The following is a 20,000-nucleotide window of genomic DNA, read 5'->3' on the forward strand; positions in this document are numbered from 1 at the left end:
GACGGAGAATAAGTTTGGGATCATTTCACTGTGGACTCGAAGTGTTCGACCACGACAGCAGCAGGTCACGGATAATTCAGCGTCCGAGCTGAAAGCAGCCCGTTGGTGGCGCCACTTCACCGAGCGCCGCCGCTCCGCTGTAAGGAGGGCGGTTGCCGTAGTGACGTAGATGTTAGAAACAGGAAGTGAATGCGTAGCTGTCCTGGTGAACACCTCTGTGTTTAGTTTTTCATGTTGAACAGAACGACACCTCGCTGATTTGAGTTTGGTTTGAACAAACGTGAGTTTTGTACGTTGTTGTCACGGTAACAGGAAGTGAGCGATGCAAAACATGCAAAATAAATAGTTTTACATGAATTTCCTGTCAGTGAAGAAAATGAGACAATAACATTATTAATATTATTATTAATAATAACCCAGAGCAGGTGTGTGTGTGTGTGTGTGTGTGTGTGTGTGTGTGTGTGTGTGTGTGTGTGTGTGTGTGTGTGTGTGTGTGTGTGTGTGTGTGTGTGTGTGTGTGTGTGTGTGTGTGTGTGTGTGTGTGTGTGTGTGTGTGTGTGTGTGTGTGTGTGTGTGTGTGTGTGTGTGTGTGTGTGTGTGTGTGTGTGTTATGAAACCATCTGCAGCTCTTCTTCTTCTTCTTCTCTGCAGCTGAAAATCAGCTCAGCGTTGTTTTGATTTCATAACACAGCAAACACAGCTCGGGGTTTGCAGCCTCCTGATTGGCTCCTGGCTCTGGCTCTGGTGTCTCTGCGGAGACGCTGTGAAGTTTCTCTCTGCTCCTCTTCGTCTCTCAGACGCGTCCCACTTACTTTCACACAGCGTCTGTCTCCTGTCTGCCTCAGGACGAGGCGTCCTCCGCAGCGTTCAGGGACAGGAGGGCGTCTGCAGCTGTGAGCTTGAGCGTTTTAGCCCTCGTTCATCGACAAACCTACAGTGTGAATGTTCCTGAATGTTTCTGAATGTTTCTGAATGTTTTGAATGGCACAAAAAGATGCAGAATGGCTAAAAATAGATGCAAAACCATCACAAAAAGATGCAAAATGACTAAAAATAGATGCAAAACCACCACAAAAAGATGCAAAATGGCTAAAAACAGATGCAAACCATCACAAAAAGATGCAAAATGACTAAAAATAGATGCAAAACCACCACAAAAAGATGCAAAATGACTAAAAAAAGATGCAAAACCATCACAAAAAGATGCAAAATGACTAAAAATAGATGTAAAACCACCACAAAAAGATGCAAAATGACTAAAAATAGATGTAAAACCATCACAAAAAGATGCAAAATGACTAAAAATAGATGCAAAACCACCACAAAAAGATGCAAAATGGCTAAAAACAGATGCAAAACCACCACAAAAAGATGCAAAATGACTAAGAACAGATGCAAAACCATCACAAAAAGATGCAAAATGACTAAAAATAGATGCAAAACCACCACAAAAAGATGCAAAATGACTAAAAATAGATGCAAAACCAGCACAAAAAGATGCAAAATGAGTAAAAATAGATGCAAAACCACCACAAAAGGATGCAAAATGACTAACACAGCTACACCTGCAGACCGTCACAGTCTCCTCTGTACTGGAACCTTCTCTGAATAGAGACGTTCTCTGTTCCGAAGCCCTTTATTGAGCTGAATCAGCACTTTAAACCTCTGAAGGTTGAATATAAAAGACTGTTAAAAACGAACATTTGGTAAATCACTGAGAAACTTAAGCGAATAATCGTCCTCACGCACGAGCGCCTCCGTCCACCTTCGACCGCACAATCCTCTCCATTTTCGTGCCCGACTGAAGGATGAATTTTAATTGCCTGGAAACTAAAAATGGAGGCCGGTGCGACGTGAATGGATCCTCTCGGCGTTCACCCCGCTCACCTCTCCTCCCACACAGCTGCCGCTTTAATGTTCATCCACACGGGGAGATATTCCTCTGGACGCTGAGCTCGCACGGCGCCCGATGGAGCGAGGAACAGCCGGAGGAGTAGTCTGTGAAGGGAAGGGATGGGTGCAAATCGCTGTTTTTTGGTTGTAGACGTTGGCGGAGAAGGACGCTATCTTTGGTGAAGCCTCCGTCTCCTCCTCCTCTTCCTCCTCCGCTGCTCTCCGAGTCCAACAAACGCTCTCCGGCGCTTCAGCCAACCAGACGCTTAGGAGTAGATCTCTGAACGCCGCAACATGCACGCCAGGTCGAGATGGTGTGAAGACGGAAACCAGAGCGTCGTCGGCGTAAAACATTTCATTCTAAGCGTTAAAAACCCGATCGTCCATCAGCTCGAGACGGGGAAGAGTCGGTGCTCGTTAAAGACGCGCCTACGCCATCACTGCTTCTCCTGCAGTGTCAGCAATGCTCAACGCCGTCAACACTCAACGCCGTCAACGCTCAACGCCGTCAACACTCAAGGCCGTCAACACTCAAGGCCGTCTACACTCAACGCCATAAACACTTAAGGCCGTTAATACTCAACGCCGTCAACACTCAACGCCGTCAACGCTCAACGCCGTCAACGCTCAACGCCGTCAACACTCAACGCCGTCAACGCTCAACGCCATCTAACACTCAACGCCGTCAACGTTCAATGGTGTAAACGTCGTCGACACTCAACGCCATCCAAAAGCTCCAACACACAATTGCAGAGTAGCGACACTTTTTACTGTGAGACAGTGACAATAAATAAAATACTAAGTAAATAATTCACAATGTGATCTGAAATGACAACAGACGCGTTTTAAACACACTGCTACACGTTGCTAGCTACATGCTAAAATCGGGGAAAGCTGTAAACTTGGTTCATGTTGTTCATTTAACTTGTTTCATTGTGTAGTTTTTGGTTTAGAAGCATTTATTGGTGATTTCTGACGGTAGAAAGTGCTGCTGTAACGTTAGCTTCTCCACAGTCACCTGCTACATGTGGCTAGCTACATGCTAACATAATGGAAAGCTATAAACCTGGTTCATGTTGTTCATTTAACTTGTTTCATTGTGTAGTTTTTGGTTTAGAAGCTTTTATTGATGATTTCTGACGGTAGAAAGTGCTGCTATAACGTTAGCTTCTCCACAGTCACCTGTTACACGTTGCTAGCTACATGCTAACATCAGGGAAAGCTATAAACCTGGTTCATGTTGTTCATTTAACTTGTTTCATTGTGCAGTTTTTGGTTTAGAAGCTTTAATTGATGATTTCTGACGGTAGAAAGTGCTGCTGTAACGTTACTCCACAGACATAACTGCTACATTTAGCTACCTACATGCTAACATCAGGGAAACATGTGGTTCATGTTCATTTCTCCATATTTCACATCCGATTCCTGCTGGAAAATGTTTCATGGTATCATTTTTGTTTAGAAGCTTTTATTTTGACGGTGATTTGATGGAAAGTGCTGCTGTAACGTTACTCTGATCGTTCCAATGCTAACTATGTTACAGCTAGCTACACGCTAACATCAGGGAAAGCTGTAAACTTGGTTGATGTTGTTCATTTAACTTTTTTCATTGTGTAGTTTTTGGTTTAGAAGCTTTTATTGGTGATTTCTGACGGTAGAAAGTGCTGCTATAAAGTTATTCTACAGTCATAACTTCTGAACGTAGCTAGCTACATGCTAACATCAGGGAAACATATGGTTCATGTTCATTTCTCCACATTTCACGTCCGATTCCTGCTGGAAAATGTTTCATTGTATCATTTTTGTTTAGAAGCTTTTATTTTGACGGTGATTTGATGGAAAGTGCTGCTGTAACGTTACTCTGGTCGTTCCAATGCTAACTATGTTACAGCTAGCTACTCGCTAACATGTGGTTCATGTTCATTTCTCCATATTTAAGATCTAATCCCTGCTGGAAAATGTTTCATTGTGTAGTTTTTGGTTTAGAAGCTTTTATTGATGATTTCTGATGTTAGAACGTGTTGCTACAGTCATTCACTGCTAACTAAGCTACACGTAGCTTCATGCTAAGGTCAGGGAAAGCTGTAATCTCGGTTGCAGGTGTAAAGCTCATAACATCTGATTTAATGTGATGATGAAGTGCAATAATCAGTGTTCTGTGTATAAATGTGTGAGTTATCGCCTCTTAAAGGTGCTGGAAAAGCTTGAAAAGTGCTTTTAAACACACTGCTACACGTAGCTGCTACATGCTAACGTCAGGGAAAAATGCATCTTGGTAACTGTTGTTCATTTAACTTGTTTGTTAATGTGGCGTTTACTTCTCCCCGCCTGCTCTCAGGTCAGCGAACGTTCACGTCTCCGTCTCTACAAAAGCATTCCAGCGCGTCCGAGCGGGCCGCTGTGATTGGCTGTCACCGGGGCGAGAGCTCGGACGCTAATGAATTTAATTACGGAGGCGAGGGTTAATTGGTCATTTGGCCAGAGACTAAAAACAGAGAGGCTCTGTCGGAGGAACCACAGGAACACGGCGCACACACACACACACACACAGAGGAGAACAGCACGGAGCAGCTCTGAAGTGCCTCAGAGCAAGGCACGGTGCCTCTGCAGCCTCAGTGCGGTTCGATTCCCTCTGTAAATGTCAGAGCTGCAGCCTCTTTCATTTGTTTATCTTTCATCAGAACTCTTCACTCCCAGTCGTGGTTAAAAGCGATCTGTGGAGCAGATATCAGAGGCACACACGACCTTTCACTTAGCGTACCAGACGGACGACGGACGGGCGGACGGACGGGGACACGTAACCTTCAAGCTACCTTAAAAAAACAACGTCTCTGCTGCAAATTAAACAGTCATGTCTCCGAGTGCTTCTTCTAGATTTCAACCTTGAGTGTTTTTCCTGAGTGACCTCACGTGTCCCCTTAGCAGTCTGCACTTAACAGTCGGTGTATTTAAGGAACTGAAGGTCGCACGCTATCAGCGCTAATCTCATTTCTGCGGCGACACGTAAACGAGAAACCGGGCTTTCTTCGTTAAAAGAGGCAATTAGTGAAATGTGCGTAACTCAGAGAAATGTGCGTAACTCAGTGAAATGTGCGTAACTCAGAGAAATGTGCGTAACTCAGAGAAATGTGCGTAACTCAGGGAAATGTGCATAACTCAGAGAAATGTGCGTAACTCAGTGAAATGTGCGTAACTCAGAGAAATGTGCGTAACTCAGAGAAATGTGCGTGACTCAGAGAAATGTGCGTAACTCAGATAAATGTGCGTAACTCAGTGAAATGTGCGTAACTCAATGAAATGTGCGTAACTCAGAGAAATGTGCGTAACTCAGTGAAATGTGCGTAACTCAGAGAAATGTGCGTAACTCAGAGAAATGTGCGTAACTCAGATAAATGTGCGTAACTCAGTGAAATGTGCGTAACTCAGAGAAATGTGCGTAACTCAGTGAAATGTGCGTAACTCAGAGAAATGTGCGTAACTCAGAGAAATGTGCGTAACTCAGAGAAATGTGCGTAACTCAGAGAAATGTGAGTAACTCAGTGAAATGTGCGTAACTCAGAGAAATGTGCGTAACTCAGAGAAATGTGCGTAACTCAGAGAAATGTACGTAACACTTCCAGATGATGTCATCGTCTCTGACGCCCTTTCAGAATAAAAGTCCGTAAATCTGCTCAGAAATCAGAGGAAAACGGCAAAGCTCAGTCATTCAGTGATGGCACAGCCACGCTGCAAACAGGAGCTGCTAGTGTTAGCGTCATGTAGCATCAGGACAGACGCTAGCGTTAGCTTCATGTAGCATTAGGACAGAAGCTAGCGTTAGCTTCATTTAGCAACTTTATGTTAGCTTTAAAGAAGGCCCCACCAAATGTCACATATCAATGTCATATTTGTATATTTGTACGATTTCTGAGTGGTTTTAAGGTGGTATATTTGTCTGAATTTTGACTGGTTTTAAGGTGGTATATTTGTCTGAATTTTGACTGGTTTTAAGGTGGTAAATTTGTCAGAATTTTGACTGGTTTAAGGTGGTATATTTGTCTGATGTCTGACTGGTTTAAGGTGGTATATTTGTCTGATGTTGGACAAGTTTAAGGTGGTATATTTGTTAGATTTCTGACTGGTTTTAAGGTGGTATATTTGTCCCATTACTGACTGGTTTTAAGGTGGTATATTTGTCCCATTACTGACTGGTTTTAAGGTGGTATATTTGTCAGATTTCCGACTGGTTTAAGGTGGTATATTTGTCTGAATTTTGACTGGTTTTAAGGTGGTATATTTGTCTGAATTTTGACTGGTCTTAAGGTGGTATATTTGTCAGATTTCCGACTGGTTTAAGGTGGTATGTTTGCTGAATTTCTAGCTGGTTTAAGGTGGTATATTTGTTTGATTTCTTACTGGTTTTAAGGAAGTATATTTGTCAGAATTTAAGGAATATTTATATTAAAGACCAACTTCTCATCTGTCAAATGTTATTGATGTTGACCAGCGTTGGTGGACCTCAGTCTGTGATCAGAGCGGGTCAGAACACGAGCACGCTGGCGCCGGCTCAGACGCGTCTCACAGGAACAGATGAAGCGTCTGCGTGTTGACGTATACGCGGGTCACACAGGGAACAGCCGTAACTCTCAGCGTGCGGCGCGCTGAGACGTGCGGACCCTCCGCGGAGGCCGTTCCAGCCCTGATTCATTCGGCCGCTCGGCTGCTCGCTGAGTTCTGACAGCAGAAGAAACAACAAGTCGTAACTCAAACTCTCTGTTGACTTTATCTCCGTCTGTCCGACTCCTTCCCTCTACGTCCATCACCGCTCTCTCCTCTGTCCATCTGTCCTCTGTACTCTGTCCTCCGTCCATCTCTCCTCTGTCCTCTGTCCTCGTTCCTCCGTCCACCTCTCCTCTGTCCTCGTTCCTCTGTCCTCGTTCCTCTGTCCTTGTTCCTTTATCCTTTGTCCTCGTTCCTCTGTCCTTGTTCCTCTGTCCTCCTTCCTCTGTCTTCTGTCCTCGTTCTTCTGTCCTCGTTCCTCTGTCCTCGTTCCTCTGTCCTCGTTCCTCTGTCCTTGTTCCTCTGTCCTTGTTCCTCTGTCCTCGTTCCTCTGTCCTTTGTCCTCGTTCCTCTGTCCTTTGTCCTCGTTCCTCTGTCCTCGTTCCTCTGTCCTCGTTCCTCTGTCCTTGTTCCTTTGTCCTCGTTCCTCTGTCCTTGTTCCTCTGTCCTCGTTCCTTTGTCCTCGTTCCTCTGTCCTCGTTCCTCTGTCCTTGTTCCTCTGTCCTTGTTCCTTTGTCCTCGTTCCTCTGTCCTTGTTCCTCTGTCCTCGTTCCTTTGTCCTCGTTCCTCTGTCCTTGTTCCTCTGTCCTTGTTCCTCTGTCCTCGTTCCTCTGTCCTCGTTCCTTTGTCCTCGTTCCTCTGTCCTCGTTCCTCTGTCCTCTGTCCTCTCTCCTTGTTCCTCTGTCCTCGTTCCTCTGTCCTTGTTCCTCTGTCCTCGTTCCTTTGTCCTCGTTCCTCTGTCCTCGTTCCTCTGTCCTCTCTCCTTGTTCCTTTGTCCTCGTTCCTCTGTCCTTGTTCCTCTGTCCTCGTTCCTTTGTCCTCGTTCCTCTGTCCTCTGTCCTCTGTCCTCTCTCCTTGTTCCTCTGTCCTCGTTCCTCTGTCCTTGTTCCTCTGTCCTCTCTCCTTGTTCCTCTGTCCTTGTTCCTCTGTCCTCTCTCCTTGTTCCTCTGTCATCGTTCCTCTGTCCTCGTTCCTCCGTCCTCTGTCCTCGTTCCTCTGTCCTCTGTCCTCTCTCCTCGTTCCTCTGTCCTCGTTCCTCTGTCCTCGTTCCTCTGTCCTCGTTCCTCCGTCCTCTGTCCTCGTTCCTCTGTCCTCGTTCCTCTGTCCTCTGTCCTCGTTCCTCTGTCCTTTTATCCTCGTTCCTCTGTCCTCGTTCCTCTGTCTTCCTCTCCGTCCATCTCCCTCCTCCTCTTCTTCTCTCTCTCTCTGCGGTTCAGCTCGTTTCAGATCCTCTGATAAGTACATTAAGTTTCTTTCTTCTTCTGCTGCAGCACGTTTATCCGACGGCTTTATAAATTAAAACTCGTCATAAATTCGACTCCCCAACAGTTTCAACAGCTGAATAAATAAATCAACCAATCAGTTAGAAAATTCATTTGATAAAAGTCGTTCTGCAGTTCCTTTTATTCATTTAAGGAGACGAATTTCTTAATTTTGCAGAAGTAACATTGTCGATATAGTGCACACCTCTTCCCTGCACGCCATGTTTGAATCCTGCTGTAAGAAAATCACACAAAAACATCTTTTTTTGAAGTAAAATACGGATTTGAAGCGACTGAAAAATCCCAAACCAGAGTCTTTTCTTTCCTTCTCGTTGGATGTGGGTTCAGGTTCATCAGGACAATCACAGCAAATCTGGATTTTCTGTGAACAGAGTGAAGCCGGTGGTGAAGCAGCGCTCATCACATTAACACCAGCTCTGACTGTGGCTGTGCTCTGCAGAGCGGGGACCAAACAGGAAGTGGATGTGGACACGCAGGAAAAACACCCAGGGTCGTTTGGTGTGTGTGCGACCACACACACGCGGGGAAACCTCCGTGTGTTGAGACGCAGCTGAATCCACATTAAAGGGACTCTTTAAAGAGCAGCTCCACCCTGAGTTAAACCGGGACCGGAGCGGTGCCGCCGCCGCCGCTGTAGCAGCTGTGTGTGTGTGTGTGTGTGTGTGTGGGGGGGGGGGGGGGGGGGGGCAGGTGCCTGGCTCAAAGGCAACACGTCAGAGACAAGCAAAGGTTCAAAACCCACTGAACAAGAACTCAACCCTGTTCCTCGTTCTCAATTTGAGGCTGGTTTAAGGTGGTTTATTTGTCAGATATCAGGCTGGTTTAAGGTGGTATATTTGTCAGATTTGAGGCTGTTTTAAGCTGGTATATTTGTAAGATCTCAGGCTGGTTTAAGGTGGTATATTTGTAAGATGTGAGGCTGGTTTAAGGTGGTATATTTGACAGATCTCAGGCTGGTTTAAGGTGGTATATTTGTCAGATTTGAGGCTGGTTTAAGGTGGTATATTTGTCAGATTTGAGGCTGGTTTAAGGTGGTATATTTGACAGATGTGAGGCTGGTTTAAGGTGGTATATTTGTCAGATTTGAGGCTGGTTTAAGGTGGTATATTTGTCAGATTTGAGGCGGATTTAAGGTGGTATATTTGTCAGATTTGAGGCTGTGTTAAGGTGGCGTATTTGTCAGATTTGAGGCTGTGTTAAGGTGGCGTATTTGTCAGATTTGAGGCTGTTTTAAGGTGGTATGTTTGTCAGATGTGAGGCTGTTTTAAGGTGGAATATTTGTCAGATTTGAGGCTGTTTTAAGGTGGAATATTTGTCAGATTTGAGGCTGTTTTAAGGTGGAATATTTCTCAGATTTCAGGCTGTTTTAAGGTGGTATATTTGTCATATTTGAGGCTGGTTTAAGGTGGTATATTTGTCAGATATCAGGCTGGTTTAAGGTGGTATATTTGTCAGATCTCAGGCTGGTTTAAGGTGGTATATTTGTCAGATCACAGGCTGGTTTAAGGTGGTATATTTCCTCAGATTTGAGGCTGGTTTAAGGTGGTATATTTGTCAGATGTGAGGCTGGTTTAAGGTGGTATATTTGACAGATCTCAGGCTGGTTTAAGGTGGTATATTTGTCAGATGTGAGGCTGGTTTAAGGTGGTATATTTGTCAGATTTGAGGCTGGTTTAAGGTGGTATATTTGTCAGATTTGAGGCTGTTTTAAGGTGGTATATTTGTCAGATTTGAGGCTGTTTTTAAGGTGGTATATTTGTCAGATTTGAGGCTGGTTTAAGGTGGTATATTTGTCAGATTTGAGGCTGTTTTAAGGTGGAATATTTCTCAGATTTCAGGCTGTTTTAAGGTGGAATATTTGTCAGATTTGAGGCTGTTTTAAGGTGGTATATTTGTTAGATGTGAGGCTGTTTTAAGGTGGTTTATTTGTCAGATTTGAGGCTGTTTTAAGGTGGTATATTTGTCAGATGTGAGGCTGTTTTTAAGGTGGTATGTTTGTTAGATTTGAGGCTGTTTTAAGCTGGTATATTTGTCAGATGTGAGGCTGTTTTTAAGGTGGTATTTCTGGTCCGGTGTGTCCTCCTGCAGCAGGCTGAGTGCTGCTGGGACTCAGGGCCCAGTCCGCCTCCTCTAACAACATAATCGCATCAGCTCTGGCTGTGGACGCACGGAGCTGGAAGCTTCACAGTGAGACCTGCCTCCATGACACGAGTCTGGGTTTTAAATACCAGCTCTCTCTCTCTCTTTGCTTCCACTCTGCCCACGACGCTCATTCCTGCAGCGCGGGCATCCATCACTGTCGCCGCGGAGACGACATATTAATCTTGTGACGGTCACACTGATGCATTTTAAATGTGAGTCCTCTGAGCTTCCATACTTCATCATATGAGCGACTGTAGACGCTGCAGATGTCGTTGGCTTCATGAAACAAACATGTTTAGGTTTGGGAAAGAGCCGACCTCTGACCTCTGACGTCTAACCTCTGACCTGTGACCTCCGACCTCTGACCTCCGACCTCTGACCTCTGACCTATGACCTCCGACCTCTGGACTCTGACCTCTGACCTCTGGACTCACATGACGACGGTGAGTTTGTCCGTGCGGGTGTTTTACACGTATTTACATCTGCAGCATCAGGTGACGTAGTATCAGAGCGTCACAGTCCACTTAACCGTCACCTTAGTCGTCTACACTTAACCATCTCCTTTAGTGACTACACTTAACCGTCTCCTTTAGTGACTAAACTTAACCGTCACCTTAGTCGTCTAAACTTAACCGTCTCCTTTAGTTGTCTAAACTTAACCGTCTCCTTTAGTCGTCTACACTTAACCGTCTCCTTTAGTGACTAAACTTAACCGTCTCCTTTAGTCGTCTAAACTTAACCGTCTCCTTTAGTCGTCTACACTTAACCGTCTCCTTTAGTGACTAAACTTAACCGTCTCCTTTGGTGACTAAACTTAACCGTCTCCTTTGGTGACTAAACTTAACCGTCTCCTTTAGTCGTCTACACTTAACCGTCACCTTTAGTCGTAAGTCGTGTGTGTGTGTGTGTGTGTGTGTGTGTGTGTGTGTGTGTGTGTGTGTGTGTGTGTGTGTGTGTGTGTGTGTGTGTGTGTGTGTGTGTGTGTGTGTGTGTGTGTGTGTGTGTGTGTGTGTGTGTGTGTGTGTGTGTGTGTGTGTGTGTGTGTGTGTGTGGTGTCAGTGCGGCGTGTCTCCTCTGCCCTCCGGCCTGTTTGTTTTGGACGCAGATCACACACACACACACACACACACACACACGCCCATCCTCCTGGGGCGTCCTCCTCCAGCTTCCTGTCGTCTCGTTCTCTACTTGCATGCTGATGACATCATCACGCTCTGACCCAATCAGCTGTCAGATCAGCTGATACGACAACAACAACACTGATAGATGGGAAATACGTTGCTGTTGCTACGGTAACGGCTATACCTACAACTGCTACGATGCAAATATATAAACTACGACGACAGTGGTCTAAACTTAACCGTCTCCTTTAGTCGTTTAAACTTAACCATCACCTTAAGTCAGCTAAACTTAACCGTCTCCTTTAGTCGTTTAAACTTAACCATCACCTTAAGTCAGCTAAACTTAACCGTCTCCTTTAGTCGTTTAAACTTAACCATCACCTTTAGTCGTCTAAACTTAACCGTCTCCTTTAGTCGACTAAACTTAACCGTCTCCTTAAGTCGACTAAACTTAACCGTCTGCTTTATTCGTCTTAACTTAACAGTCTCCTTAAGTCGTCTAAACTTGACCGTCTCCTTTTGCCGTCTTAACTTAACCGTCTCCTTTAGTGTCTTAACTTAACCGTCTCCTTTTGCCGTCTTAACTTAACCGTCTCCTTTAGAGACTAAACTTAACCGTCTTCTTTAGTCGTCTTAACTTAACCGTCTCCTTTAGTCGTCTAAACTTAACCGTCTCCTTTAGAGACTAAACTTAACCGTCTTCTTTAGTCGTCTTAACTTAACCGTCTCCTTTAGTCGTCTAAACTTAACCGTCTCCTTTAGTCCTGTAAACTCTCTTTTTAACCTGCTTCATGTCGACGCCCTCTCCGTAAACGGACCAATCACAGCCCTCCTTGTATCCGTGTGCTCTTTTCTGCCCGGCGACATCTTTTTTGTGTCAAACAGTAAAAAAAACATAAATTCTGACACTTTTTCGTGCAGATTTGACACAAACTGAAGCTTCCTGCCTCTTTTTTGTCCCATGAGCACAAAGTGAATTAGCGGAGATGAGTCGGCCAATCAGCTGTGGCGTTCAGAGGGAACGGCGCCATTATTGGCTAATGAGACGACGGGGAATAGAAGCTTTTATTCTAATAACAGTGATGTGTGTTTGTGAGCGAGCCGCCTGCACCTGCTTCTCCAAACATCATTACACACTCCTTCTCCCTCTTTTCTCTCCCTCTCTTTCTTTTGGCGGCGGCGGCGGCGGCGGGGAAATGGATCCTCGCCGCCAAAGAGGGAAATTAATCTGCTGATTTGAATTCATATCGCTGATTATTATTAGGCGCCGCGTGCACCTGCTCCTCTGCGCGGCGGCAGAACGGAGCCTCGGTGATGAATGCTCCGCGTGTCGTCGTGAGGCGCCTGCACCTGTAACTCTCTCACCTGTGGAGAGGAAACCTTTCACCCCCGTCCGTCTTTGTGCCGTCACCTGCGACATCGAGATGCGTTCAGGCACTTCAGGGGAACGGGAGCGTCTCTAACGCACCCTGGAGTGACTCTGGTTGTCGCTCCGACGGGCAACAACCAGAGTCACTATAGGCCGAGCATTCACTCCATGGACTGAGAGAAAGGAGAGGAACGCCATTCAAACGCACGCCCACATGGCTACGCTTCTCCTTGATGCTAACATCACTTTCATCTGCACTTAGCTGGAACGGCTAACGCTAACGGCTAACGCTAACTGTCAGTCAAACTCCTCTAATCCTTGTTTTGATGCTGTGATTTTCTGGAGGGGACGGGTTCAAACAGGCTCAAACAGACTCCGGTCTCCTGGAGCTACTGGGCCGGGTCTGACCAACCTGGCAACCCCACTGCTGGACTTCTTTTTTGTTGCTGCGACGACGATCTTGAGCTGTTCTGATCATTCTATAGATTCAACCTTTAAAAGAAGATAGTTTTGTTAATTAAAGTGTCAATTGGCAAATTTAAATTGTTTGCACTGCTGTTGCACACACACACACACACACACACACACACACACACACACACACACACACACACACACACACACACACGCGTAAATGATCCATTAGGCATCGATATTTCGTGGCTGGATATTAACTGAGGTTGATTGGTGTGTGATTGGAGGAGGAAGCGTCACACCTGGGCTCACCACACACACACACACACACACACACACACACACACACACACACACACACGCACACACACACACTGAGTTAAGGACCAGCTGGTGATTTTGTTGTGATCGGCTGTAAATTATATTAGAGACGATCGCCGGTTGCCATGGCAGCGGCCCCAGAACCCATCAACAAGTAAACACTTGTAACATCCGGGATGCGTGACATCACGGTGACATCACGGTGACATCACAGTGACATCACAGTGACATCACAGCAGCATGAAGTGTCGTTTTTCTTTGTTTTTCCGCCTCTTTGGCTTCTCCGACCATCGGAGGGTTACTGAGCACGTGCAGTAAACCCGTCATAAATCAATAATAACATATATTTAGTGTTAATTAAGATCAAAACTATTTTCAGACACAAATAGTTAAAAAAAAAAAGAGCCCAAAGGCGCAGCGTCCGTCCTCGAGCTGCATTAAGGGCTTAAAACGGGACCTTTTATTAAATGACGCTCCCACTGCTGCACAACCCTGCAGCTGAAGGCAGTGTGTGTGTGTGTGTGTGTGTGTGTGTGTGTGTGTGTGTGTGTTAGCTGTTAGCCTTAGCCTCCTTAGTGTGTTAGCGTTAGTGTGGGTTTGAACCAGAGAGCACAGTAATTATTTACAACTGTTTACAGAACTTTTTGACCTCCAAGTGTGTGTGTGTGTGTGTGTGTGTGTGTGTGTGTCTCTTTCTGTGTGTGTGTGGCAGTTAGCCAGGCCTGTTTCTACTCACTGTATGTGTATGTGTGTGTGTGTGTGTGTGTGTGTGTGTGTGTTTCCTGTAATTATTTAATGCAGCGACTCGTAACTCTCTCTCTCTGTACAGTTTGGATGGTTCAGCTGCCACAGTAATAAATGCAGGTGTTTAAGAGGCGCCTTTAAACACCTGGGACCTGTGTGTGTGTGTGTGTGTACGTGTGTGTGTGTTTAAAAATAAACGGCTGCTTTTAGAGCACAGATGTATAAAAGAATAAGACGTTACCTCCAACGCTGCATCCAGTTCTTTTATACATCCGTGATGAAAACACCGTTAGCTGCAGTGCTAACATACGATAGTTCAGGTGGAAGAGACGCTAACGTGATCCAGGTTTCTTTCTCTAACTGTAGTGTGGGCGTGTGTGTGTGTGTGAGAGAGAGAGAGAGAGAGAGAGTGTTTATGTATGTGTGTGTGTTTGTGTGTGGGTGTGTGTGTGTGTGTGTGTGTGTGTGCGTGCACGTTTGTGTGTGGGGGTGTGTGTGTGCGCGCCCTTGCCAGCTGATAAATGACTCTTCACTCTCAGTCAGGAGTCTCCGATAAATACTTAGTGTACCCTCTGCACACACACACACACACACACACACACACACACACACACACACACACACACGGTCTATCACAGCTGTGTGTCTGTGCATCGTCAGGACTCACCTTGGGAAATGACTTCATCTCTCTCTCTCTCTCTGTTTCACCTCTATGTCTCTCTCTCTCCTTATTGACTCTGTTTTACAGTGAAATCCATAAAGTTTGTCCCAAAGGACATGTTTTAGCCTGACGTCACACACACACACACACACACACACACACACACACACACACACACACACACACACACTAGTAAAACAGTGTGTGGTCTAAATGAAAACCGAGTGACTGTATCTGCCTCCTCTCTCTCTTTCATGGCTCGTCTACAAAATGTGCTGTAAAGTGTGTGTGTGTGTGTTTGTGTGTGTCTGTGTGCATGTGCTTGTGTGTGTGTGCGTGTGTGTCTGTGTCTGTGTGCATGTGCTTGTGTGTGTGTGCGTGTGTGTCTGTGTGTGTGTGCTTGTGCGTGTGTGTGTGTGGTGAGCTGCTGCCACACCCAGTCTAAATGTGAACATGGTCAGGCTTCTGAACAGCAACACAAACTTATTTGACACAGACTGTATTTAAATCTTGCTGTGTGTGTGTGTGTGTGTGTGCGCATACGTACGTATGTGTGTATATGTTTGTGTGTGTGTGTGTGTGTGTGTGTGGGTGTGTGTGGGTGTGTAGTTAAACAAGCGGCTTCTTAATTGAATAAAATACCCAATCAGTTGCTTTGATCCGGCATTATTTCTGGTCCTGATTGGTCCCCCTGACACACAGCCAGTTTTGGTTTCACTGAGCTAACACTAGCAAGACGCTAACGTTAGCCAGCTAGCTCTAACCTAGCTACGCTGCACGGATCTGGCGACGGTCGCTTCGTTACATTAGCTGATAAAGTCATTTACAAACGACGAGCCATCTGGGAGTCTGGAAGAATCAGCGGACGTTATCCACTCAGGACAGGATGTTGCTACGTCAGCTTGCTAGCAGCGAGCTAACAGCAGCTAACAGTAGCAGTTCGAGCAGCTAGTTCCGTTTCCTGTCAACGGCCCTTGCACAAACTTTGATACGTGAGTAGTGATGTGTAAAAATACATATCCATCAGTTCATCACAATCTAATAATTTTCGATTCAATAACGATTCAGAAAATCCTGAAATCGATATTACCGTCGTAATGAAGCGCTAGCGGAGTGGGGGCGATGTGGTCAACGCCGTAGTGTGATTGGCGTCGTACGGAGGCCCAACTCGACCAAAACACAAACAGCGGCTGAAGCGAGTAGCAGGGCTTTCCCTTGGGGTTAGCACCGTTCGATTCCCGTGGTGTTTTTTGTGCGGCGTTGTCGTCGCGAACCACGTTCAGTCCATTACAATGACTTCATTAAGAGTTCATGAAGTCATTTTAATAATAACAATAATAATAATTCTATCTATTATTAAATATCAGTCTTTCTCAGTCTTTATTGAAGCTTTTATTTTGGTAATTTACTCCTGTCGCAGGCTTTTATTGTGACACAACCCTCAGGAAGTGTGGGGATACTCACGTTCACGATGATTTAATGTCATTTAAAGCTTCTCTTCAGGACGTTTGAGCTGCAGAGTAAGTTACGTCTTTAAGTCGTCAGCGATCGCCTTAAATCTCATCATCTTCATCATCATCGTCATCTTCATCATCAGCAGCAGCAGCTGGAGGGGAAGAGAGGAGGAGTATGGAGAATGATGAAGGGATGAAGGTGTTTTTAGGAGAGGAAAGAGGGATGAGAACATAAAAAAAGACTGAAAGAGCGAGAAGATGATTGGAGCGAGGAAGAAGAGGAGGAAGAGTGAAAGAGACAATGATGGAGGGATGTTTTGTCGAAAGAGAAGAGGAAGAGGATGAGAATGAGAAGAATGAGGGGAGAGAGGAGAGAGGGAAAATGGGGGAGTAAGAGTTTGAGCTTTAATTCAGCGAGCACCTGAAACTGGGTCAGTGTGTGTGTGTGTGTGTGTGTGTGTGTGTGTGTGTGTGTGTGTGTGTGTGTGTGTGTGTGTGTGTGTGTGTGTGTGTGTGTGTGTGTGTGTGTGTGTGTGTGTGTGTGTGTGTGTGTGTGTGTGTGTGTGTGTGTGTGTGTGTGTGTGTGTGTGTGTGTGTGTGTGTGTGTGTGCTCTCATTGTGACCCTCTTGAGAAGTGCTTCCTGTTCCCAGGAGTTCCCCAGACGATGGTGATGATAAGAACCAGTGTTCCCAGTAAACACACACTCTCAGTCTTCATGTCACCAGTTGTTCTGTTGACAGATTACGGTGGAGCGAGCCGGACGCCGCGGTGCTGCAGGACTCTGGCGCCGCGGTGCTGCAGGACTCTGGCGCCGCGGTGCTGCAGGACTCTGGCGCCGCGGTGCTGCAGGACTCCGGTGCTGCAGGACTCTGGCGCCGCGGTGCTGCAGGACTCTGGCGCCGCGGTGCTGCAGGACTCCGGTGCTGCAGGACTCTGGCGCCGCGGTGCTGCAGGACTCTGGCGCCGCGGTGCTGCAGGACTCTGGCGCCGCGGTGCTGCAGGACTCTGGCGCCGCGGTGCTGCAGGACTCTGGCGCCGCGGTGCTGCAGGACTCCGGTGCTGCAGGACTCTGGTGCCGCGGTACTGCAGGACTCTGGCGCCGCGGCGCTGCATGACTCTGACGCCGCCGTGCTGCAGGACTCTGGTGCTGCGACGTTTAACTGGCACTACTGACCGACTCACTTTACATTATCACATGTCCACCTAAATAAATTAAGGATTCGTACGAAATATTGATTTTGCAAACGGGGAGCGGGGCTCTGGGCGGTGTGGGATCAGACCCCCGGTGCTGTGGTTCATGCCGGCTGAGGGTCTGCGGGGCTGCCGGCCGCTGCAGAGTGTGTGTACAGAGGGACAGCGTGTGTGGACTCTCCCCCGGTGCTACAGGAAACACTGCCATGTGGAGTATATGTGCTGTTAGCTACTGTTAGCTCGATGCTAATATTAGCTGCTGTTAGCTCGCTGCTATTGCAGATGAACTGCTTGCTAGCTGATGTAGCAACATCCTGTCTTGAGTGGATAACGACGGCTGATTTTCCAGACTACTGGCTAGCTCGCTGCTTGTAAATTACTTTTTTAGTTACGTTATGAACTGACTGACGGCAGATCCAAGTCCCAGATAGCTGGCTAATGTTAGCTACTGTTAGCTTCTTGCTAATATTAGCTTATTGAAACCTAAGCTGGCCAATATAGCCTCTTGCTTATGTTAGCTCATTGAAACCTAAGCTGGCTAATGTTAACTTCTTTCTATCGTTATGAGTGAAACCTAAGCTGGCTAATGCTAGCTTTGTGCTATCATTAGCTTAGTGAAACCTCAGCTGTTAACATTAGCTCCTTGCTAATATTAGCTCAGTGAAACCTCAGCTGGCTAACATTAGCTCCTTGCTAATATTAGCTCAGTGAAACCTCAGCTGGCTAACTTTAGCTCCTTGCTAACATTAGCTCAGTGAAACCTCAGCTGGCTAACATTAGCTCCTTGCTAATATTAGCTCAGTGAAACCTCAGCTGGCTAACATTAGCTCCTTGCTAACGTTAGCTCAGTGAAACCTCAGTTGGCTAACATTAGCTCCTTGCTAACGTTAGCTCAGTGAAACCTCAGCTGGCTGTGTCTCGGCTGCATGAATCTTGGTCGGTTGCTTCGTGGCGTTGGCTGATGGAGTGATTAAAAACAGCGAGCTAGCGTTATTGTAAACATGACTGTGATTCATTTTACAGCTTTACACCAACGTGATGTCGACCAATCACGTTCAGTCTCACTGTTTCTGACACGAGCAACAGGAAGCTGACCGCAGCTCAACAAGAGTTTATGAACGTGACTGAAGATTTAATGTGTGTTGAAAAATGACGCTGTGTAATATACACATGACCTCTGTTTGTGTGATGAACTGGGTCTGTGTGTGTGTGTGTGTGTGTGTGTGTGTGTGTGTGTGTGTGTGTGTGTGTGTGTGTGTGTGTGTGTGTGTGTGTGTGTGTGTGTGTGTGTGTGTGTGTGTGTGTGTGTGTGTGTGTGTGTGTGTGTGTGTGTGTGTGTGTGTGTGTGTGTGTGTGTGTGTGTGTGTGTGTGTGTGTGTGTGTGTGTGAGTGTGTGTGGGACTGTGTGTGTGTGTGTGTGTGTGTGTGTGTGTCCGTCTGATTTAAAACAGCCGATGTGTTTTGATGCAGAGCTCTTTTACTTCCTTCAGTCTGGAGAAGTGGAGTTCGTTAACAGCCCGCCCTTTAATGAACGTGTCCTCCAGCAGCACAGTCACACACCCCGACCCACTTCAGAGAGAGAGTGTGTGTGTTCAGAGAGAGAGTGTGTGTGTTCAGAGAGAGAGTGTGTGTGTTCAGAGAGAGAGTGTGTGTTCAGAGAGAGAGTGTGTGTTCAGAGAGAGAGTGTGTGTTCAGAGAGAGAGTGTGTGTGTTCAGAGAGAGTGTGTGTTCAGAGAGAGTGTGTGTGTTCAGAGAGAGTGTGTGTTCAGAGAGAGTGTGTGTTATTGCCTCATGTTTCATCACACACTGAAATGACTGACAATTATTTCGTACAGAAATTCATAAGCTTTAGGCAGCGCCCCCCCCCCCCCGCCCCCCCTCACCTAAATCTGCACTAACGAGCTCTGTATCTGCACACACACACACACACACACACACACACCCCGTAACACTGATCATTAATTAACGATTCCATTATTGAAAAGCAATAATTGACAGCAACTAATAACATTTATTAAGTGTGTGTGTGTGTGTGTGTGTGTGTGCGCGTGCGTGCGTGTGCGTGCGTGTGTGTGCGCGTGTGTGTGTGCGTGTGTGCGTGCGTGTGTGTGTGTGTGTGTGTGTGTGTGTTATTATAATCAGCAGTGAAGTCCAAGAGCCAACCAGTGAGTCAAACTTTTCTTGCCTGTAGCCGCCATCACTGCTAGCTGCTAACTGCTAAATGCTGCTAGCCAAGGTCCGACTGCTTGTTGTTGTTGATGTAACTGCTGAAGTAAAACAGATCCTGTTGATTAAATCTGATCTGGAAGCTTCACTCAGGCTGAAGTCAGAGGCAAACGTTTGATTGGATCATTTTTACTGCTGGTTAGCGTCAACGTGAAAAACACTGTTTTCTCTTCTTCATAACTCGGTGAAATGTGAACACACAGACATGAAACATATATTTTTAGATTCAGTGTGACTTAGACTTCCAGATGTTACCAACATTTATCATGTTCATCCACAAAAACATCCAAAAATAATCCTAGAAATCACTCTAAGACGCTGCAGAACTTGCCTGAGAATCTCCATGTTTATACGTTTTCTTCAGTGTCAAAGTGAAAAACACTCTTTTCTCTTCTTCATAACTCGGTTAAATGTAAACACAC

At 46.0% G+C, this 20,000-nt stretch overlaps 1 protein-coding gene across 1 annotated transcript in view; it reads left to right on the forward strand.

Moving 5' to 3' along the window:
- Positions 1–20,000, forward strand: part of plxna3 (plexin A3) — a gene marked incomplete at its 3' end in the record, with an annotated part of 77,865 nt that overhangs the window by 29,278 nt on the left and 28,587 nt on the right.

Source organism: Echiichthys vipera (genome assembly GCF_963691815.1).
Source record: "Echiichthys vipera genome assembly, chromosome: 9".
NCBI classification, from domain to species: Eukaryota; Metazoa; Chordata; class Actinopteri; order Perciformes; family Trachinidae; genus Echiichthys; species Echiichthys vipera.